The 23944-nt window shown below is 42.8% G+C and overlaps 1 protein-coding gene and 1 long non-coding RNA gene across 2 annotated transcripts in view; one reads left to right on the top strand and one right to left on the bottom strand.

Moving 5' to 3' along the window:
- Positions 1-23944, bottom strand: part of GHR (growth hormone receptor) — a 176812-nt gene that overhangs the window by 116209 nt on the left and 36659 nt on the right. The window lies entirely within an intron of this gene.
- LOC109307871 lies at positions 4210-22948 on the top strand. Its single transcript, XR_002100385.1, has 3 exons — positions 4210-4220; positions 14015-14019; positions 22861-22948. It is a non-coding gene; the product is annotated as an uncharacterized LOC109307871 (long non-coding RNA).

The following is a 23944-nucleotide window of genomic DNA, read 5'->3' as shown; positions in this document are numbered from 1 at the left end:
GATCAGATAAAAAAACATTCCAACTAGAAAACCATTTTCATTTGGGTCACGTTTTGTTCAATTCATTTAATTTATTAAGCAAATGTAAATTTCAGAACTAAAACTACTTGACAACTTCACACACACAGAAAACCATACAAACCTCAGCTGGATGATTCAATACCACACAGGTTGGGATCAAGCTACAGACGGTCTGGATTTGTACCCATCATAAAGACAACAATAGCTGAGGTCTGAAACGTTCTTAGCCTTGACATGCTAATGAATTTAGCTAAGAAAACACTGGTAGTTATAAAACAGAAACATATTATGGGCAGTGAAACTGTCATGAATCTTAGTGGTAGCAGAGTCCGGCTATTGTTGAGTACTTCTGAAAAATCCTCAAATATTTTAGACAATATCTCAAAGTCAAAACATCCATTATTCAAGTGAACCTTGAAAAGCAAATGAGATTTGGAAAAACCTGTACATTTATTCATGTGATATTGTCTCCAATGTGTTAAACTCAGAGAGGTTACAAAATGCAGTTCAGGAAGCTGGCATGAACCTAGACAAATGGAAATGTTTAATGGTGCGTTAAGCTGGAACAAATTAGTTACAAACTCTAAACTCAAACTAAATTATTTCACATGTTGCTAACCATATTAAAGTCTGCAAAGGAGGAATTTACACAGTATAAAGCAAGATATAGACTTAAATATTAGATACAATAAAGGCTGTTATGTGATGGCCAAAGAGTTTCATTGGAATGACTTCAGGATGACAAAGTAAAAATGGAAAAGAAATTAAAAAGAAAACTGGTCATGCTAACTAAACATTTATAACCCATTTTCTACTGCATTTATTCTCTATAGCTATACTTGCATATAAATTTACACAGGTTTAACATAAGGTGTTATTTTTAACCAATATAGTTCAACTAGTGAAACTTTCTATAAGAAAATTCTTCATAGCATCACAGAAGTAGGTTCGGAAGGGACCTTGTAGATCTTCAAGTCCGACTCCCAGCCTGGGCGGGAGAAAAGACTGGACTCAAATGAGTCCAGCCAGGTAGTCATCAAGCCTCTTCTTAAAGATCCCCAGGGTAGGAGCCAGCACCACTTCCCTAGGAAGTTGGTTCCAGCTCCTAGCCGCCTCAACTGTGAAGTAGTTCTTGCGGATGTCTAATCTAAATCTACTCTCTAATAATTTGTGTCCATTGTTCCTTGTCATGCCAGGGGGCGCTAGGGGAAACAGTGTCTCCCCTAAACCCTTCTGGTCCCCCCTGGTGAGTTTATAGACAGTCATCAGGTCCCCCCTCAGCCTTCTCTTGTGAAGGCTGAACAGGTTTAGGTCCTGCAGTCTCTCCTTGTAGGGTCTGCCCTGTTGTCCCCGGATCATGTGGGTGGCCCTCCTCTGGACCCTTTCAATGTCGTCCACATCCCTCCTGAAATGGGGCGTACAGAACTGGACGCAGTACTCCAGCTGTGGCCTGACCAGCGTCGCATAGAGGGGGAGGCTCACCTCCCTGGCTCTACTTGAGATGCACCTGTGGATGCATGACAAGGTCCGGTTAGCCCTGCCAACTGTGACCTTGCATTGTCGGCCCATGTTCTTGTATCAGGTTAAATGTAATTTATATTTATCTTGCACCTGTAATCATCAGGTGCAAGTTAACCCAATCCTGGCTTAAACTGATATAAAGAACATCTATACAGGAGTTTGCATTTGTTTAACTAAATGTTTGTCTTTTAAAAAATCAATTTCAAATCAAACCAGTGCAGTTTCTCTACGGACACAATCACAATTCCTCCTCCATCAAATAGAAGTAATAGACAATAGGGCTGTGTGAACCTTCAGTCCCTGATTCGACTCAGTGCAGATTCATCCCGATTTGGTGGCTGAATCTTTGAATCTGAATTGAATCAGGAGACCCTTTCATTTCTCCAAATCGAATTGGAACCCTCCGAATCGATTTGGAGAGATTCAGAAAGATGCAGAGATTTGAACATAGGCACAGTTTTAAATGTTTTTTCTATATACCTCAAGGTGTCATGCGGTTCATCAGCGCTGTGATGGTGGGGCAGATGGAGCGACCCATAGGAGCATGGGGGGGCTCCCAGCGCACTTGGCAGCAGACCTGGAAGTGGACCGATGCACTTGTAATTCACTTCTGGGTGGCCAGGGAGTGTGCTGGGACCCCCCCCCCACATCCACCGGCTTGGTGACTGGTGCCTCCTGGGTCTGGGGGGGTCACCCAGGGTCCTCCCGTGGCCAGTCACTGAGCGGGGGGGGGACATGGGGGGCCCCCTGTGCACTCCCTGGCAGAGCCGGAAGTGGACTGGAAATACTTTTGGTCCACTTCCAGGCTTGCCACAGAGCACGCAGGCCCCCCCCCATCCTGTGATGGCCAAAGAGTTTCATTGGAATGACTTCAGGATTCTCCATCTGCTTCACCGTTGCAGCATTCACGAGCTGTGCCTGGTACCTCGAGGTATGTAGAAAAAACTGTTAAAACTGTGTCTATGGCCAAATTGCTGATTCTTTGAATCAGCATCAAACCTTCAGATTTGGATTCGGCCGAATCGAATCAGGGACCAATTAATTAATTGAATCACTGTCCCCGATTCGGGCCAAATCTGAATCAAATACAGCCCATTTCACACCCCACTAGTAGACAACTATAAAACAATTTATGTCCCCACTACCATCTGTAAAGCCATATACAACAAAAGCTGTGTTATCCAGCACTTTATGAACTGGAAAACTCCATTAACCAGCATCCAAAGGACGCAAAGGGGGTAAAGCAAAACCGGAAGCCCTACTTCTGGTTTCGCCGTTGTAAGCTGAGTTCTTCTCCTTCACTTCTTTGGCCCATGGCCTGGAGCAAAGCAGCCTGCATGGGGCCCCCCTCCCTGTCCCCTGGCACACATTTGATTAACTGGTATATTTGATTAACCAGCATCCCCCATGCCTGGGAGATACTGGATAACAGAGCTTTTGCTGTGCTTTGGATGCTGTTCCACAGGTCAGTTATTCACTGCATTCCCACTTTATATTTAAATCTGAACAGTCAAGCCATGCAAAAAATCAGTAAATATTAAGTGACTTTAGGCATTCTGAAATGATAATAGGGTGGAACCTTATTTGATAAAAATCAGCATAGCTCATTTGAAATCACCAGAGTGATATTGATTCACTACAGCTAAACTAGCTTGATATTTTCTCCCAGACTGATCAAGCAAAGAGGTTTCAATAATCAGAAGGTTTGGATACATATCCAGATGACTCTTTAAACACTTTTCACTGTGTCAACCACTAATGATACACAGTCTTATGAGACAGCTACCAGATACTTTTTAAAAATTAGTAGTTGTAGAATGCATGCTGTTACCTTATTGCTTTACTAAAGGTGTATTTTTAACAAGGTCTGCATGCTCACTGCCCCAGTCAGCTGTAGGGAAGTTCACTCAAGTACCCACCTACATTTATTCAATGAAACTGACATTTATTTACTAGGTTCTGTATATAATCTTAGAATAAATATAGACTTTCAGTATATTCATTTCTTTATAGATGTTATTAATGCATCTGTTATTGCCTTTTATGGTCTTCCAGAGTATATTCTGAATCACAGTATGGAACTCAAGTTTTGCACAGATTTCTTTCTTTAAAAAAAACCAAAAAAACATTTACAAGTATCATTAGTTTGAAACAATTCAGTTTTTCACAAGGAAAGGAATAGTAGCTGGGTTTTTTGTTGTCCTTTGGCTCACAAGAAATGTGAAGATGCTTATCTAATTCTGTGCTATCAAAAGAGGACTATGTGCATTACAACATCACAGCTATTTTTTATCTATTATTTGTCCTTACACATTGCACAGATGCTTTTGGTTTAGGAGCAGTACATCCTGCATTTATACAAGGGTTTAAACTGGGTAACCCCTGAGGTGTCTTCCAATTTTATGGAATCCCTGCTTGAGCAGTGAGTGGGGTGGGGAGGAGGGGCACGAGGAAGCCAGGCAGACTCTACTGTGCCTGCCATCTCTGCTGGAACTCCAGACAGGGAGCAGAGGGGTGTGGCCAGCCCTGCTGTGGAGCAGACAGCCCTGCCCAGGGCTGCAAAGCATCTGGGATGCTGGGGGACTCTGGTTTAAGTAAAACCAGGAAGGGGTCTGGGACAGACATTGCATAAACTGGTTTGATCCAAATCAGTTAAGTCTGATACTACATTCAACCAGGTTTATCTCAAACCCAGTTCCAATCTTATGATTCTACAAAAATGAGGCTCCACTGTGGTGGTAACTGTATAAACCTAAAGTATGAGTAAGTAAAAAATCATTTGGAGCTGCAAGAGGACTAGTATGCAATAATAGACCTCAAATTTGGCCAAGAAGTCATTAGAAACCTTGATGAAAATGAAATTTAAAAAATGGCAGAAGCCAGCTGGGTGAGAATCCAGGATATAAGCAGAGAATTTGTCAAAGCAATGTAAGCAAATAATGAATTCAATCATCTGAAAGAGAAAGTGAAGGCAGGATTGTGGGGGGGAGTAGCTGTAGAGTCAAGTTGGATCTGAATCTGGCTTTTGTAGATGCAGTTAATTAGAGCACCTTGAATTCTGACAGGAACAAATTAGACAGTAATGTGTGATCTCTGGATTTAGCTAAACTGTTAATAATTGGTTTAATCAACAGAAAAACTTAGGTGGCTCATTTTTCCTAAGTGAGCATCTATCATTACTATGGTATTTTATAAGTAAAGCTGTAATTTTGGATAACAAATGGGAGGGGTGTCTGGTGGTAACATGACAGTCTAATCTGAAATGGAAAATCTCAGTTCAGTGCCAATGCCAGTGCTCCCATCAAAAGAAATCAACCAGCAAAAGGCATAGATCTAGACCCTGATCTACAGTAACCAACAACAGCTACAGTTTTATTATTAGAAGTAAATTTATAGCGTCCATATAATACTTCTACACAGTGTCCTCCTATCCACAGATTTTAGAGCTCTTACAAAGGAAGCCAGTGTCATTTATCTTCATCCTACAGATAGGAAAATGGAGGCACTGGGAAGGGAAGAGATATGTCCAAGGTCACCCAACAGGCCAGTGGAAGAACCAGGAAGAGATTCTAGGTCTGTTGAGTCCTAGTCCAATGCTTTTTTGCATACATAACAATGCCCCTTAGTGAGCCGTTAGACTGACCTACCAGACACCTTGGCTAGGGACAGACATTAAACATAAACTGGTTTAAGTGATCAGAAACAGGATTAAACCTGTAACAGGACAGACATTTAGCGCACATACACCAGCGTGAAAATGGCTGAACTGGGTTGAGATAAACCTGGCTGAATGTAGTATCAGACTTAACTGATTTGGGTCAAACCGGTTTATGCAATGCCCATCCTAGACCCCTTCCTGGTTTAACTTAAACCAGAGTCCCCCAGCATCCCAGATGCTTTGCAGCCCTGGGCAGGGCTGTCTGCTCCACAGCAGGGCTGGCCACACCCCTCTGCTCCCTGTCTGGAGCTCTGGCAGAGATGGCAGGCACAGTAGAGTCTGCCTGGCTTCCTCCTCCCCGCCCCCCCAATCCATGCTCAGGCAGGGGTTCCACCCTCCCCTTTCCCACAGCATTGACTGTAACCAGCATGTGGTAATGCTGAGAGATATTTGCGTAAGGCAGATAGGACAAAGGCAGACAGGACAGTGTCCACTTAGGGCTTTTTGGAGCTAAAAGAAGAGCTTGAACTAATGAGAGAGGCTTTTGTTTTCTTGATGGGCTGATAAACACTGTGCAACTCCCTGTTGTGTAAGTAAATGCTGTGCAACTCCTTGCTGGCCCTGGTCAGGAGCAGTGAGGAGGTGCTGGGGGGGGGTGGAGAACCCCTCTCTAGAGTGTCCTGCTAGGGTCTGGCCATGCCTCACGCCCTTAGCTCAGCACTGTCAAAGGGAAGCGAGGGCTGCTCTAGCACTTACCAGCTTCTAGCCTGAGCCCCTGTAGGCATGTGCCTACATTTCTTCAGTCCAGAGGAGATGTCTTTATGGTTACAAAACTGGTTCACCCTAGCCAGGTTAAACTAACCTGTAAAGATTGAATCAATTCAGGCTTAGGCTTTTTGAATGTCTGTCCCTAGCCCTTAGGATCACTGAATAAGGCTGTAATAGTATGAAGAACTACATGTAATCCAAATGTCAAACAAGTGATAATTCAGGTTGTCCTAACAGTTAGTCTTTCCCAAACAGAGACACTGAGCTGTAATTGCTGCACATCTATTAGCTGACCTCAATCAGCATAACAAACAATAACAGATGCTAAATGGAACATTAACAACATTTAATGTGTCAAAGATCAGTACATTAGTAACTCTGTATCACAACCTTTGTTTTCAGACATGAAGGACAAAATGGGTGAGCTCTGAAGCTCTCAACACATAAAACTGTGGCTATAAATAGAAAAGCTAGTTAACAGGGACACTGGCTGCCAGACGATGCTGAGCCTGGTTGCATCAGTGTCATGACCCCCACCTACAGGACGTTCACAGGACTACATGCTATGTAACAAGAAGGGTAAAACCTCTGGAATAGATTTACCTGTTAAGTAGTAAAATGGAAAAAAAAACAGGTCAACCTTGCCCTCTTATTATTGCAGTTATATATTATTTATATGTAACTATAGGTGCATTTGCTTTGTCTGTTTTACAGACAAAATATAAGGTCTTTGTCCTGAGGAATATACAAGCTAAGGACTAGATTCCCTTGGCAGGGAGCAAGCTTGGGTTCTAGGTTTCCCTGTAAACCCTGCTGGCAGAAGTATTTATATGTATTAACCAATGACTAATGCAAAATACATGAACAATCCTGGCACCAGGGACTGGAACATAGGACTCCCACTCCCAAGGGCATGCCTTCATCCTGGAATACAGGGTCTTTCTTGTTCTTCTGGCACCACCACTTTGCACTGTCCAGTTGCCCAGCTTTGATTGAAGGCTTAGAGGATGTCCTTATCCTACCCATGCTCTAGTCTGGAGACGAGGGCGTTTTCCCACTTCGGATGTGGGCGACATGGATTTGAATCACCTCAGCCTGATGAGTGCCTAAAATCCAGGCCTCACACTTCTTGCACCAGCTGTGCATAGCCCATGCTGAGCTGCCCTAAGGCTCCTCTGTGTTGCCCCTGCTGCCCTGCAGGGCAGTCTGGAGGTGGTGGTGACAATGCAGGGCAGCCCACTGCATCCTCCATGCAGCTGTTGCAGGAAGCACTGTGCAGCACTGAGAGGGAGAGGCTGCTTTTCCCCCACACTGAGCACATTTCTGCCCCACCAGCACTGCTGTTGCTGCAGCTATTCACCATGAGCAGGCGAGTTACAGCAGGTGCGGGGCAGGTCGGTGCTGTGCACAGGTCCCTGCCAGTACTGTGGGGCTGGAGCCCTAGAAAGGCAGTCCAGCACAGAGCTGCCCCAGCCCTGCTGCATGCCCAGGGGATGGCAGGACATGTCACCGTGGGACAATGCCTGGCCAGACAAAATCCCTCCGTGGGCCAGATCTGGCTTGCAGGCTATATCTTGTCAGGACTATACAGGAGTATATAGAGTTTGTCTTTTAATACCTCTCTGGGCCTTATTTTTCTCCCCATTTGTCAGGTAGATTTAATAATTCTAACCAACTTCCATCCTTAAGCTCAAATCATTGTTTTTAAAATGTTTGGATATCCTGAGATTGAATATATTTTGCAGTCCTGTAACATCTTCTAAGATAACTTGGTAGCTGAATAGCGGTTTTGAGATTGATACATAAGCACAATACTACACATGTAGCATGAAATCCATATCATACACTATGTGACCCTTCAGACAAGAAGCATTTTGAAACTTGAAATTAGAAATACTTTTCCAGGAAGAGCTGTCACTACAGGAGCTGCTCTTTTAAATTTACAGCTGCAACACCATACTCTACTTCAACCTTGTACTATGTAGTAATATTCAACCATTGCTGGAAGCTATAGTATGAATTCATAGAGCTGTTAACTCAGCATTATAAGAAACATATCAGCACAGACTAGCATTAAGTACAAAAAATATTTTATATAAAGTTTTGAATTTATGGCCGCCATATAATTATCAGTCAATTATAATGAAATTTATTGTAGATTTTCATTACTGTATGTTAGATACAGGAATCATTCTGTGGAAATGTGCTAAATCAGGTAAAATAAGTGTGGGATATTGAGATTCTCCTATACAATTTTCTGAAATGATCACTGCTGCATGTTTATTGTACTATGTTTTAGAGAATTACTCTAAAAAATCTATTTTTATTAACTTCATAGCAGATGCTCAGTAGAAGTATGGGATTTGTTAGACATAATCAAACTTCCCCTTCATTAAACCCATATAAACACTTACCAGAAACTCTAGAATATTCGCGTATTCAGGAAATGTTACAGTCTATTTCCATGCTCATGTTTCTGAATGAATAAAATGCTATGAACATATCTTATTGTATAATAGATAAAGTGCCTGCGATCTTTTCAGTTTCTAGCAATAGAGGACCTAACTGCACTAATCATGCAGTATCTTATTGAATGAATTAATCCCATTGTTTTCACAAGGGACTATTCATGTAGAAAAGCTATTACTTGCTGGCAATTCAGCAGTAAACTGCCCAACTAATCATTATGCAACCAGTTCTTAGAAAGCAGACACTTCTGCAAGTCTGATGATCAGATTAAATGTCCAAGTATCTTTGCCCTTTAGAGCTGTAATGATGATACACTGAACCTGATTTTGATTGAACAATTAAAAGAGAAAAGATTTTTGTTCCACCCCTATTCTAATTCATCCACAAAATTTAGTAGAAATCTTTATACCTTTCTGCCAAGGATGAAAAACCAACACTAGGACACATACAGGATGTAACCTGCATATCAGTATTGGTGGATATATAGATTCATAGATTGTAAGGGGCTGGAAGGGACCTTGCAAGATCATTGGGTCCAGCCCCCCCTGCACTAGGCAAGAAAGACAACTGCAGTCAGGTGACCCCAGCTGGTGACCATCCAGTCTCCTCTTGAAGATTTCCAGGGTAGGCGGTTGCACCATCTCTGGAGGGAGTTTATTCCACCCTCTGGACACCCTCACGTGAAGATTTTTTTTTTCTAGTGTTGAACTGTTTCTAAGATTGCTGGAAAGTTTTGTTAGGTAGGAGGACTTGGTAGGTCTGTATTTTAAGTAGAATGTAGACAGACCAGTATTTTCAATCCACAAAATGCATCATTACCTCATGGGTTAAAAATATACCTTTAGAAGAAGACAACCATGTTCTAATTCTTTAATTTCTACTTTCAACCTACAAAACAATAGATTATAAACTTAAATCTCACTCGCCTGCATTTTATTCTGTAGATGTAACACCCAGAGCAGCTCCTGTTTATGCAGGCTCACCATATTATCAATACACACTTCAGCAAATCTGCATTTAAGAGTGAGGGACAGGTGCTGATCTTGTACTGAAGTAGTTTGATAAGCTTTGACAGGAGATGCCATTAAAATGAGCCACTAGTGCAATGAGCCACCATCAACATGAGCCACCAATGCAATGTTTCAACTGGTAAAGCAAACAAAAAACTCTGGTTTGCATCCATAGATCTTTCTCAAGTAAATCCCAGAATGTCATCCTCCTGCTGTACTTAGTTTTGGTGAGGCTGCAGCTGGAGTACTGCATCCAATTTTGGGCTCCACAATTCAAGAAGGATGTGGAGAAGCTTGAGAGAGTCCAGAGGAGAGCTATGTACCTGATCAGAGGGCAAAAGAATAGGCTTTATGAAGAGACACTGAGAGCCATGGGACTCTTCTGCCTGAAAAACTGCAGGCTCAGGGGTGACCTGGTGGCAGCCTATAAGTACATCAGGGGTGTGCATCAGGATCTGGGAGAATGCCTGTTCACCAGAGTACCCCAAGGGATGACAAGGTCCAATGGTCACAAACTCCTCAAAGACCATTGTAAGCTGGACATAAGGAAAAAGTTCTTTACTGTCTGAGTCCCCAGGGCCTGGAATAGACTCCCCCCAGAGGTGGTGCAAACACCTACTCTGGACTCTTTTACGAAATGTTTGGACACTTATTTTGCTGGGATCCTTTGTCCCTAGCTGACTTCCTGTCTCTGGGGCAGTGGGCTGGACTCAGTGATCTTCCGAGGTCCCTTCCAGCCCTAATGCCTATGAAATCTATGAAAATCGGAATGTCTCAGAACACCTCTTACAGCTTCTGACACTTTCTGACAGAAATTTGCCATGCTTCTTCCAACATGTTCAACAGAACTATGGACAATGTCAAAAGCTAGTTAAGGCTCTGCCCTCCTTAGCTTCCACCTGGACCGCAAGTTTTTGGTTTTCCTTTTTCCATGTCTAAGGGTAATTTTCAGTATTTTGAACCCAAATTAGTAACTGTGTTTGTTTGGTTTTTTAAAAAATGGAGGGGAGTATGTGCTCCATTCAGAATAAATGAGAGGCATGCATGAAGTAAAATATGTTTGTTGTTTTAAATATGTTAATTTCAGTTTATAAAATATGCCACTCCCCAGTGTGCAACATTCAACTCAACAGCTCCCAGTATGCATAATAAATTTATAAGAATAGATCAATTAAACAGAAGGACTCAACAAGTTAATTGGCTTCTTAAGAACAGAATCCAGAGTGTTACCATGGTTAACATATTAAAGGTTTATTCTTACATGGATTTATTCAATAGATACTGTACTTTAAATTCACTCTCTGTCTTAATTTGAATTATCTTCCAACAGTCAACAGCTCTCAGCCTCCTGGGAAATCTAGTTATCATATTCTTTCCTGACAGCACCCAAACAGGCCAATTTGGAGAAAGCACCCAAGCAGGCCAATTTGTCCCATCCTCCCTAAGCCAAAAAAGCAAAATATTCATTGTTGCCAATTTAGAGAAAGACACTGAGAGACGACTTTCAATACCATCACCTGTAAGTGTCAGAGCTTCCCTTTCATAATTCAACACTGGTAGTAGAATTAGATCCAATATGCTTTTTTAGGCTAGGGACAGGCATTCAAAAAGCCTAAGCCTGAATTGATTCAATCTTTGCAGGTTAGTCTAACCTGGCTAGGCTGAACTGGTTTGTAACTGAACAACGTTCCAGAAATGCAGGCACATGCCTGCAGTGGCTCAGGCTAGAACCCAGAGGGTGCTAGAGCAACCCTCCCTCCCCTTGCACACTGCAGAGTTTAGGGGGATGTGGCCCTCTGATTAGAGAGGTCTGCCTGCACCATCTCAGGCTTCTCCCCACTTGCTTGTCAAGGGGCGGGAGGGTTGCCAGCCCCCTGCTAGCACTCTGAGGCAAGGGGGGAGGGTGCAGTGCATAGAGCTGAGCTGAGGGGAGGCATAGCAGGGCAAGACACTGATTAGCCCGGCAGGGAACTGATAACAGTGTTTATCATTTCTAACTCAGAGTTTATCACCCCATTAAGAAAACAACAGAGGGACATTACCAGCTACCTTTTGATTCTGGCTTTGTCACCAGTATCCAGCATGTGGTCTGCTAGCTAATACACAGATACCTCTCAGCAAGGCAGACTGGAGTGGGGTATTTCTACTTAGCAGGGAGTGGTGAGGGGGAAGTGGGGAGCAGCCTGCAGTCCCTGCTGGCGCTGCAACCAGGGAACAAAGGGAAGGGGCCAGACCTGCTGTGAAGCTGAGAGCCCCACCCAGCACAGAGAGCATGCCAGGATGCTGGGAGACTCTGATTTATCTTAAACCAGCAAGGTGTCTGGGACAGACATTGCATAAACTGGTTTGACCCAAATCAGTTAAGTCTGATAGTACATTCAACCAGATTTATTTCTGGCCGAAATCAGTTTTTCTCAAACTGGTTTATATGTACTGAACATCTGTTCTGTTACAGGTTTAAATCAGTTTTTGATCATTTAAACTGGTTTATGTGTAATGTATGTCCCTAGCCTTAATGATACAGTCCCATCCCTTGTGGAGCCAAGTGTTTTGTCTTCTTGCAGAGAAAGGTATACGATTCCCATTTTATGAAGATAAAATAGTTTTCAAAAGCTACAGTGCAAGCCAGTGACGGAGCCAGAAATTGAATCTAGAAACCCCTATGTAGACGTCTGTGTTTTAACGAGCAGACGACTTTTAGGACTTAACTTACCTGGGAAGCACTACTCAGAACAGAAAGTGAGGAATACAGAGAATTAATAGTAGATGTTTGTGGATTCCCTGGTACTGTGTTATAAAAGAAGAGAAGTTATTCATAGACCATTGTATACTACATTGTGAGAAGCAAGAATTTGTGTAAATGATATCTTTTATTGGACTAGCTGTTTGATTTGGATGGATTTTGACAGACAGGTTTTCAAGCACAATTTCACTCCCACTTAGGTCACTAAGTATACTAAATTTTTATTATAGGAATACCTCTTGAGGAAGGCAACACAACAGAAGCTAGAAAGACAAATGCCAGAACCAAGTGTTATATGAGTATAAATGATCCCTACTTTATCAGCCTATCTTGCTTATTAAAAAATACAATTTAAGGTAATCTCTCACATTTAAACTAAGGTGCAACTGGGTACATGTAAAATGCACTCTGGTTTTAGAAATAGTATGGATTATGGAGATATTCTTCATACACAAAAAAAAGAAGGAAAATATACACTAGAATAGCCATGAACTTCTGAAGAGCATCTGAGGTAGATCAGAGAGAAGAAGCAGTTTATCTGTAGGTGCTGTACCTGAAACAAACACCTTGGAAGGAAAGTACTGGTGTTCAACATAATCTGCTTAAGCAAAACAAAACTCTTTTCTTCATAGATGTACACATATATATCAATAAAAATACCAGGTAGGACCCATGAAACTGTTAGAGTAAGTGGATGCTGTGTGTAATAAACATTACTAAACCAATATAAATGCATTTTCACTTTTCTAGAATGGGCTTTTAATACTAAAGCAAATAATCTGCAGGAACTGGGCTTCGGAGGCCTACAATATACAACTGCCAGGAAGTTTAGACCACAGCCTATAAAGAATATTAGCACTGCCCATCCAATTCAAATGAATCTCTACTGGTAATTTGGGAATAATTACAGAAGTGTTGAATTTGGATCAAAATGTGAACTTAGTTTCAGCCCTATTTATAACAATATCTGTTATAGGCAATGTTGCAGTTTACAGTGGAGACCTTTTATAGAGTGGCCTTCCTTCAGGAAAGCATAGTATTCATGCCGCTTGGTTCAATCTGTATAGGTCTAAACTTAGACAGTTATACTAGGCTGAAGATAGCACCACAATTCAAATATTTTCTTGCTTTTCCAGAGAAAATGTTTAGTCATTCAGATCAGAATTTTATGCACTGCTTTTCATTCCTTACTAAACTATTTTCTTGGGACCTAGGGATTTATGATGTTCAACAGCATCTCTGTCACTGTAGTTTTCATCTCTAGTCCTACAAGGCTTTTTTCTATCCCACTCACCAGGGGTATCACACCCATCTGGCCCTGTGGGCTAGATGAGTGCTGTGGGGTTGGTCAACAGGCCAGACGAATGGCATGTGGCTGGCCCCCTGGGCCAGGTCAGGCCCATGCACCTTCTGTGCCCCCTCCCTGCTCACTTCTGCCAGGCTGGGACTATGCTGTACTCAGCACCCACTCCAGCCAGTCCAAGAACCATGCTGAATGCAGTGCCTGCTCTGGAGCTGGGAGAAGGGTGTGGAGTAAGGAGTGCCATATGCAGTGCAGGTTTTGGACCAGACACTGCATGTGGCATGTGTGACTGGCAGGGGCAGGCACCATATGCAGTGCATAGAATCATAGACAATGAGGGTTGGAAGGGACCTCAGGAAGTCATCTATTCGAGCCCCCTGCTCAAAGCTGACCATCCCCAATTACATCATCCCAGCCAAGGCTTTGTCTAGCCCAAGCCCCAGCTGCCACCTGTGGGTGGAGTGAAGTACAGAGTCCAGCTCCCTCTCCTCCCCCACGCAAGCACCACTGCTGGATTGGAGCCCATGTTGCGGGGGAGGGGGAGGATGTGGGCTGCTCACTGGAGGTTTGGGGCTCCCCGTCTTGCTGCATCCCTCACAGGGGCTCCAGAGCCCAATGGGCAAGACCTGGCATAGGAGGAGGGGAGCACCATGCCGTGCTGCACTGTGCCACCACGGCTACCAAGCTGAGGCACCTCCTGGTCACCCGGCAGCAGCATGGGCACAACTTCTGCATTGCTGCCACTGCCGGGCTTCACCCTGGCAGCCATGGTGGTGCAGCACAGGTGTGTGTGAAATGGCTCATATTTGATTTGGCTTGAATCGGGGACAGTGATTCTATTCATTGATTCGGATAACAGTCCCCGATTTAATTTAGCTGAATCCAAATCTGAAGATTCAATGCTGATTCGAAGAATCAGCGATTTGGACATAGACACAGCTTTAAATGTTTTTTCTACTTACCTCAAGGTACCAGGTAGCTTGTGAATGCTGCAATGCTGGAGCGGATGGAGCATGGGGGAGCCCCCCTGCATGCTTGGCGGTGAACCTGGAAGCGGACTGGAAGCACTTCCAGTCTGCTTCCAGGTCCGCTGCCGAGCATGCAGGGGGTCCCCCCCTCTGGGTTGGCAATTGGCTGTGGGGGGACCCTGGGTGACCCTCCAGACCCAAGAGGCACCATTTGCCAAGCCGGGCTCTGTGTGTGTGGGGAGAGGGCCCTGGTACGCTCCCTGGAGGACACGGAAGTGCTTCTGGTCCACTCTCAGGTATGCTGCTGAGCGTACTGGGGAGCCCCCCATGCTTCTGTGGGACGCTCCATCTGCCCCACCATTGCAGCATTCACAAGCTGCCTGGTACTATGAGGTATGTAGAAAAAACATTTAAAGCTGCGTCTATTGCCGAATCTTTTCGAATCTCTCCAAATCAACTTGGAGGGTTCTGATTTGATTCAGTGAGATTAAATGGTCTCCTGATTCAATTTGGATTTGAAGATTCAGCAACCAAGTCAAGCTGAATCAAATCAGGGATCGAAGCTTTGCACAGCCCTAGTGCAGCACTCTGTCCCACAATGGGTCCCAACTGCTGGGTCGTAGAGGCGGCTCCTGCCCAGAGCTGGTTTGGCCCAGCTGCAGCCTCACACCCTACTGTGGGAGCAGAAATCTCAGGAGGCATGTTTATTGTGACCCCATCTGCTGATGTTGCCACTCTATTTGGGGTTGTGACTCACAGTTTAGGAACCGCAGGGTTAAAGCAAACAGTGCATGCATGCACATGCAAGTGTACACACACACAGAGTTATGTTTATATTTAGTTCTTTTAACCAGTTGCAACCAGAAAGGAGAACACGCTGTGCAAATGATAAGTGGATGGTAAAGTTGCACTTCAGAGGGTTTTTTTTTTTAAGAAATACCTTTCCCCCACAGGGAGAACATTGAGCTGAATGAATCAACTGTTTGGAAAAGATTACCTTTTAAAAGAACCTTTGCTTATTCTAACTGTTACAGTGGACCAGATGCTAGACAAAGGGATTGCAACACTTGGCTTCTCTAATTACCTTGATGTAAAAGGAAGTGAAGCTAAACTCTTGCCAGTCAGGTAAAACCACTATACTGTCCCTAGGGTTACAGTTTGCCATTGTCCAAGAGATATATTACTTACACTGTACTAAATTATTACCTTTAAAAGGACACTTTGAAAATCTACAAATCTAGACACACTTTTGGCTGTGTGCTCCTTAAGCAACATACAGGTGTTTTTTTTTTGCTATTCAGATGAGATTACAGTATTTATTTAAGCTGATCTGATAGCGGCTTCCTTTTTCAAATAGTTTTGTTAAACAAAATTTTAAACAAACAAAAACACCATGTGTGTGCGTATGCACAAAAATATTCAAACAGTTCCAAAGAGGTTACAAAAGGAATACAAATACTTTGGTCACTGTACGGCTGTTTGCATCTTCTCTGATAGTCTTTAGTATTGGTCACTGCTTGTGACAGGATCCTAGACCTGAAGGGCCACCAATCTGATTTAGTGCAGCAATTTCTACATTTACACCAGATCCTATAAACAGAGCCACTATCAACACATCTTCTGGAGAGAGAGGCCATTTTTTATTCTGTGTTCATACTGCGCATAGCATGATGAGCTTCTGGTTCATAAGGAGAGATCTCAGTACTTCAGAAATACAAATAATAATCACACTGAAATGAAGTGCTTTTGATTCTTCATAAAATGCTTTTTTGATATAATGCATAATGATATCTCTATCCAAATTTTATTTACTTTGGGACTTTAAAAATATATAGAGGATTCGCTACATAGAGAATACAGAAAATTTCAGAACCTTTTTAGACTGATTTTGGGCTAAATCCAAATTTCTGACATGCTGCCTATTTATGTCATGTATTCTGTACGGAATACCTGCACAAAACCCCAGTGATATAAACAGTATTTTAGCAGAGGGCTCAGGTACAGGCTATGCAAAAAGATGTCCAGCAAAAAGCAAAGGGAAGGATCTAACCTTCTGTTTTTGGAGATGGAGACTCCAAAACTAGGACTCCATGCATAGGACTTACATTTCACAACCTATTTTTTCTTTGAAAGGTTTCTTCTTCTAAGGATCAAGGGTACCAGTTAAACAAGGTGTTTAAACACATGCCTAACTTCAGATACATGAGGAGACCCAACAATTTAAAATTCTTCAGGTCCTTGGATCTTTGAAACATCATCTCCATCCTCAAAAGTCTTTTTATTAACACAAGATGTCTTGCTAAAGATGTTGTGTAACTCAACCAGAGCCTTCGGATTCATGCAGGATGAGTTTGGCAAAATTCTGCGAACTCAAAAATAACACAGCTCAAACTAGCGGACCACAGTGGCCCTTGCTGTGCCTAGCTGAACTGAATCTAAGAAAAGTGACATCTTCCATTAGAGGGAGATGTGACTTAATTTCTCCTTGATCCCCCACGTAAGGTTTATTTTAACATAGTGGAATGATATAAACAAGAGAAAATAAGCCATTTTGGAAAAAACATGCTTGAGGCTTAATCCATTCCAGCTAGGGTTGATGGGGTCTCTTTTTATTAATGTCAACGGGTCCTGAATAGGCCTTAAATTAGAGCATGACTGAAGAGTTGATCTCAATCCTGGTTAGAGTAATGTAGTTCTGGATTCTTGCCTACTTTTTTGTTCAGACTTCTGCAAAGGCCCAAGAAATGCTATATTCTGATGCTGCAACACACAAATACCACTTGTCTCAGAAGAAGTGGAGCTGCAACAAAGTCTATTTTTAGGTACCTCAGGGATACAGTTGCAAAATTAATCAAAGGAAGCTATTCTTCAGGTGGAAAGGGAGGCAATAAGCTGTTAACAAGACTGCAGTGCGGAAGGATGTTATATAAAGGTAACTATTTACACTGAATCTCAGAACAGGGGGAAAAAAAATCAAGATGCAAGTGGATGCTCTTGAGACGCACAAAAGAGGCCTGAGAGAGACGACAAAGAGAAGGCAGAGCTGAGGCCAGCACAGTTTTCCTTGAGAACTTCCTGGCAGCAATCCAAAAGGAAGGTAGCAGTGGCATGGTGTGGAAGGAAGTTGTGTGCAAGACTTAAGGAAAAGCATTAAAATTGCATGTATTCTCTTAAGGAAGGACAGATGAGACCTATAGCCTGTCATAAAAGAAGGAAACCTATAGCACATCACATCATAACTAAAAGCTCCTTTTCTTATTCATACAGTGCTGCTGGTCTTATAGTAAGAGTCTTCCACAAAAATGTGCTTTCTGAGCTTATGCTAAGCCCCATGACCTAGGTGGATTGTATTCATGGAGCGGAAGGGATAAGGAACCGACTTCGTTTTCCATTTGAACAACAACTCTCTCATAAAGCTATGCAAGAAAGGGCAACACACTGTGCCTCACAAATTTGTATCAGAGTACTTCAGGATGAGCATGGCTCATCTTCCCCTGTGAGATTCTGTAGAGGCTTTCAGAGGATTGCTTCACAAGTATTTTGTTAAAACACCTGGTCATCCTGAAAGGAAAAGTTAAAAAGAAAAGGAAAAAAAAAAGCATTCTTCAGAATTATTTTTAGAGTCCCAGGAATAAATCGGCTCCAGCAAGGTTTGTCCATGTTGACATCCACTCAGCTTTCAGCCTTAGTCTGCCTCCTCCCTCTTCTTCTCTGTTACCGAGGCAGAAGTTTCTTGTTTTCCTCCTCTAGCTCCCTCTCAACCCATCTCCTGATCTCCCTAGCGTCTGTTCTCAAGCCTTCCCATACTCCTCTCCTTAACCTCTCATCCTCCTCTGGCTTTCCCAAATTCCTTTGGCCTCTGTGACTCCATCTTCTTCTTTCCTCTCTAATAATGCCTTCAATATATGTCCTTCACAAGATCTTCCTCATTTTCCCCTCCACTGCTTTGGGGGAGACCAAAACAACCATTTCCACTTCCTGTCACTCTACCCAATAAACTGGGGATCAGAGACTCGGATGCTCATATTCATGCTCTAACCATATCTCACACTTTCTTTCTGCTCTCACATCTGAGCTTTCCTATCCATTTATGTAGCCAGCACTCTCACAGAGGGTCTCATCCTCTCGCAGTTAAGTTACTGCAATACTCTTTTCTCTAGTCTTGACAAACACAATCATATCCTAATCATAGCCATTAAAAGACAATTTTTCCAATCCACTGCTTTGTGTGTGCCACCCTGTAAGGACTCCTGCAGTGGGGACCCTTCTGGTGAAACAGGAGGCGTGTGGGTGTCAGGAGACAGCCTTGCTGCAGCTGCAAAGCTGCCGGGGCTCGGTCTGTGCTGCAGCCACTTGGGCAGTCCCCACCCCTACACCTCGCCCCCAGTTCTGCTAGGAGGATCCCTGCTGCAGGTGATGGTTCCCCTCCCCTGCCCAGCTGCGCAGCAGGACTAGCGAGTGCAATGTCTTACGGCCAGAAACTGGGTCAGAGAAGCTTTTCCCATTCTGCTTCATGGCCTTGAGGGCTTTAAATGGCCCTGAGGGCTACTCAGCTAGGCAGCACACATGGCAGCTTAAAAGCTGGGAACCTGGGACAGAGGGCTGAGGAAGCTGTCCCTGGCTCCACTTCCTCACACCTCCAGCTTTAAATCACCCTGTGTGCAGCTCATCTGGGTAGCACATGAAGGGATTTAAAAATCTGGGGGTCCCTATTTACAGCCTGCCCCCTTCCCAGGCATGAGTGAAGACAGGCTGTCAAGTAATGGGCTCCCTTAAGTGGGTGCCTAGGAGCAGCAAGGCTAGTGCCACCTGCCTAGAAAGCCCTAGTGCTACTTGGCTGGAAATCTCTAGCCAGGGGGCTGGGACATCTGTAAGCTCCAGATCCCAGCCTGATTTTCTACTGGTAAGAATTCTTACCACAGAAATTAAAGCCTGTACATAACTCAAATTAGAGTCAGAAAAACAGAGCTGATCTCTCTGTGGCAAAAAAGCTACAACATAGGGTTCTTTGGTACAACACTGCAAGATGGTCATATCTACCTTTCCTGCTTTATTCAGTCATGAAGTGGAAACTATTCTAACTGAGATCTGTCTGCCTTGGTCCCTAGACATGCTACATCCTTGGATAGAAAATGTTCAATTTATAAGTAGAGAAAACAAATACATTCACTGGTCCTCAACCCTTCCCTAAGCCTGGAGCCAAAACACTTAACACACTTACTCCTCAAGCCATGGGACTGGCATAATAATAATAAGAAATAGAGTGGTCCCATCACACACCCCAAACAAGCAAAAGCAAGGAAGAGTTGGGGTTAAAGGTGTTTCTTTAGAGATGGAGTCAGGATTTACTGAGTAACAGAAACTCATGTGCACAGCCCCTGCGATGGATTAATTAGCGTAACCCCAGATCCACACCTGCTAGGTTCTGGATTTCAGCACAATGCACCATCGCTTAAGCAGGACAATGGAAAGAGTCTAGTTTGTGCATGGCACCGGTATGACAAGAACACCAAGTCTGTCCTGTATCTCTCCCTTAGTTAGGTTTTGGAGCTAATCTACTTCCAAAAAGTCAGTCCAAGCCTTGATCCTCCTAATCTTCAAAAACATGAATAAATCAGGACTGAACTGCATTCAAGAATGCACATCAAAACTGACAAGCCAGCAATGTCCTGTGGGACAACACAACTCACAAAGCCTGGGGAAAAATTTTTAATAGCCAAGGTAAGTGATACTCGGAAGCAAACCAACTGTGGAATGATCACTTTTCAGAAGGGCTGAAAAACTATGTGCCCTTATACAGCTCTTCCACCCAAGCTGGCATTGTAAGGGGCAAAAACCATCACAAAGTCATTTATCAAGGCCCTCTCTTTACTAGTATAATCTGTGGAAGAAGTTTCCCAAAATAACTTTTCTTTTTGTTTAGGCTTGCAACATAGAAAACGTTGAGAAGCTCAGCATTTTAGACTGCATGTAGAAGCTGTGGCTCTGCATACTCTGATGTTCCATCAGGCCACTGGCACCAACAAGGATGCATTTCAAGGACAGTGGCAGTTATTTACACATACTCATTGAAATATGGACAAATTGGCTTCTGTTTAAAGAAGGCATCCACCTTTTGTTTTGTTTTGCTTTTCCTTTCAAGGAAAATCTAACATAAATGTTAACTAAGATTGTTTTTTCTTTTCATAAAATAGGAAAGTGAAACATTTGGGGGGTAAGGCATGCAGTACATGCTTCAATCAAGGTTATATCTGTTCTTTCAGAGCTCATAATCTCTGCCTCTGTTACAATAACAGCAGAAATGTTTTCTTATTAGCAGTACAGAGCTGTGTAACAATAGATGTTTGTCTTGGCCCCAGGAGTTGGTCTGAAGGTTGTATTTACATTTCACCCTGCATAAACACCATTCAAAAAATATTACAGGACAGGGGGTTCAGAAGGTACCTCATATAAGCTATGTAACACAGAACCAAACACTGCACGTAGGGTAACTTCAAGGTTGATTTCCATTGCAATGGAGTTGCACAAAATGTAAATGAGGCAGAATCTAGCTCAAATTATTTACTAGGTGGTAATGTTCCTTTCACCATATAAGACAGGGTTCAACATATTCCCAAACTTCAGTTTGGCAGCTTCTTGGGAAGTCCATGCTATGTCCCAGATGAAGTCAATAATTATCCATTTCACACTGGATGATGTTTTGAGATAAATAACCAGTGTTTACAAAGTGCAATGAATTGTGGATGGCAGGAAGTCCAAAACATTGCTACCTGAAACTTCTGTTGACACATCAACGTGTGCACATGTGATCCTTAGATTAGGAGAGAATCAGTAAGTATGTGTGAGGCGGTGGATATAGAATTAGGAAGATTATTACTGAAATAGGATGTCCATTTCTGGTGTTCACAATTAAAAAAATATGAGGCTGACAAATTACAGAAGATTTATGGGGGAAAAGGGCTACGTAAATGATGGGACATCTGGAAAACCTGCCTCACTACGAGGGATTTCAGAAACTCTATGTATCTTATCAAAAATGGTGGACTTAAATGAGGGGACTTAAATATGTTTTACAAATACCTACATGCAGCAGAGATTTCTGATAGCAATGACTCTTTAATGAGAGGATCTGAAGCAAGACAAATGCATAGGAGAAGTTAAAGTTTTAGCAATGTGAGTTATAAACCATTAGAACAATTTATGTACCAATAGAAGGGAGGTATTTGTCATTTCTTGACATGCCTATCAGAGATTAAGTATATTTTGAAATATGCTGTTACTCAAGAAAAAGTTACTGAATGATGCTCTTTACCTTATTTAATTGTTTGTCCAGTTACAAATGAAAAATTCAGATTAGATGATCACAATGGCTTCAATTTGCCTCAATAACTGTAAGAATATAGGAATCTGAAAGCCAAAGTGCAAATTGGGGCCACATCCAGATTAGTTCTGTAGACATGTAAAAAGGACCGAAATGGAATTTAGTGGAATGATCCAAATTGGTCTTGATCAGCAAGATACAAAATACAGTATTGGAGTATGCACCGAGGAAGTGGAAGACTTGTTTTGGCTTTTCTTAGCCTGAGGGGATTCAAACTCACATCTTCCTCTTTGAAGAGTGTTCTGGCCAGAAGGCTAGGGAACAGTGCAAGACAACTCTTGAAGATGGGCCAGCAGTCAACCAAGGACAAAAGACTCATAAGGCAGAGCAAGAGGAAATATGACCTTAAAGCTTAGGGACAGAAATAGGAGGATCTGGCTTATATGCAGTAACTGTCTAATACAACATGGATCTGGCATCTCCCTGAGGTAGCCAAGAGTAAAATGCTGAACAGGGTGGTGAAGAATGAAGAAAGACTTAGATGCACAAATGGAGGCTTTTGTGCAGTGGGCTAAGGGGCAAGGGCAGGGGCAGGAATTAGTCAATTTAGGCATATTCTGAGGACTCTTCCAGGACTGGACTCCTGTTGGGGGTAGAGGGGCTGGGGGGAGGAAAGGGAAGGGGGAGTGCTTAGCCAGTCAGTCCCTACCCTACACCACTGCATGGAATTGTTCTGTCCTAAGTGCAGGACTTTGCACTTCTCCTTACTGAACCACATGAGATTTATTTTGGTCCAATCCTCCAATTTGTCATGGTCTCTCTGAATCCTAGCCCTACCCTTCAACGTATCTACTACTTGCCCTAGATCAGTGTCATGCGCAAACTTGCTGAGAGTGCACTCTATCCCATCTTTAGATCTTTGATGAGGATATTGAACAAAACTGGACCCAGGACCAATCTCTGGGGCACTGCACTTGATACCGTTTGCCAAGTAGACACTGAGACATTGTTTACTACTCTTTGAGACGGACGATACAGTTAGTTTTCTATCCACCTTACAATCCATTCTTCCAACTAGATTTCCTTAGCTTGCTTGCAAGGATGTTGTGGGAAAGCATATGAAAAGCCTTGGTAAACTCAAGGCATATCTCATCCACTGCTCCCCCAGCATCTCAACATAGATGGCAAGCAGGTTGGTCAGGCATGACTTGCCCTTGGCGAATAAATATTTTGGAGCCCACAAGGGTTTCTCTGCCACCTTGAGAAGGCCAGGCCCATCTGCAACTTTGAACTCACAACCTTTTAAAGGTCAGTACACCACTCGGAGCCCTGATCCTCTTTAAGAAGTTCTTTGGTGCTCCTCTCTCCCAATTCACCTATCCATTAAATCCATCCTGTCTCTTTTTATATCTTGTGTTCATAGGTAAAATCTTCCAGCAACTCTATATTCCATGCATTACTTCTGCTGTGATTTATTAAATACTGTGATAGGGTGAACTGATTATCACCATGGTTAAGGAGCACAAGATGACACTTTTCAAACGATGCCATATGCCTCTAACCCAGGAGTTCAGCTTTTCAAGTTAATGTAAACTTTTTGTGGGCTGAGACTGTCACATACATGTCTGCACAGCACCCAACACAATGGGCCCAACCCTGTCACAGATGTTAGGAGCTACCAAAATGTAAACATTAAAAATGCAAACATTTATTCTTGCAACTACTTATCCTAATTATCTGCTCATCAACCATCACTGTCTTAAAACACACTGGAGATGAATGAAAAAGAAAGACTTGTATGCAACAAGTAGCTAAAGCTATCAATGGTGTGCTGGCCATTTAAGAAAAGCGCTATTTCAGCTCTTACTGACACTGTTAGTGAGCTGTCTGACTGAATGGATCAGCTATTAGCGTAATGTAATTTCATTTTGTGCATTTTTACATTTGAGATACACTTCTCTTTCATGGCTGCCTGCTGCTGTGCTAGATAATGGAGTGTCTCCATGGTAAAAGCCAACTGCCACCGGTAAAGAGACATTTGTCTTTAAACGGAGCAGTGAAGCTCATATGTTTTGACTGTAAGCAGCAGTAAATTCAAATTCAAGAAACCAAATCTGACAGAAATAAGTAACAACAGGAACTATCTACATTGATCAAAATAA

The sequence above is a fragment of the Crocodylus porosus genome, unplaced genomic scaffold (genome assembly GCF_001723895.1).
Source record: "Crocodylus porosus isolate Cpor-Errol unplaced genomic scaffold, CroPor_comp1, whole genome shotgun sequence".
Lineage (NCBI taxonomy): Eukaryota > Metazoa > Chordata > Crocodylia > Crocodylidae > Crocodylus > Crocodylus porosus.
Note: the sequence above shows the minus strand (reverse complement) of the source record. Positions and strands in the feature narration are given on the sequence as shown.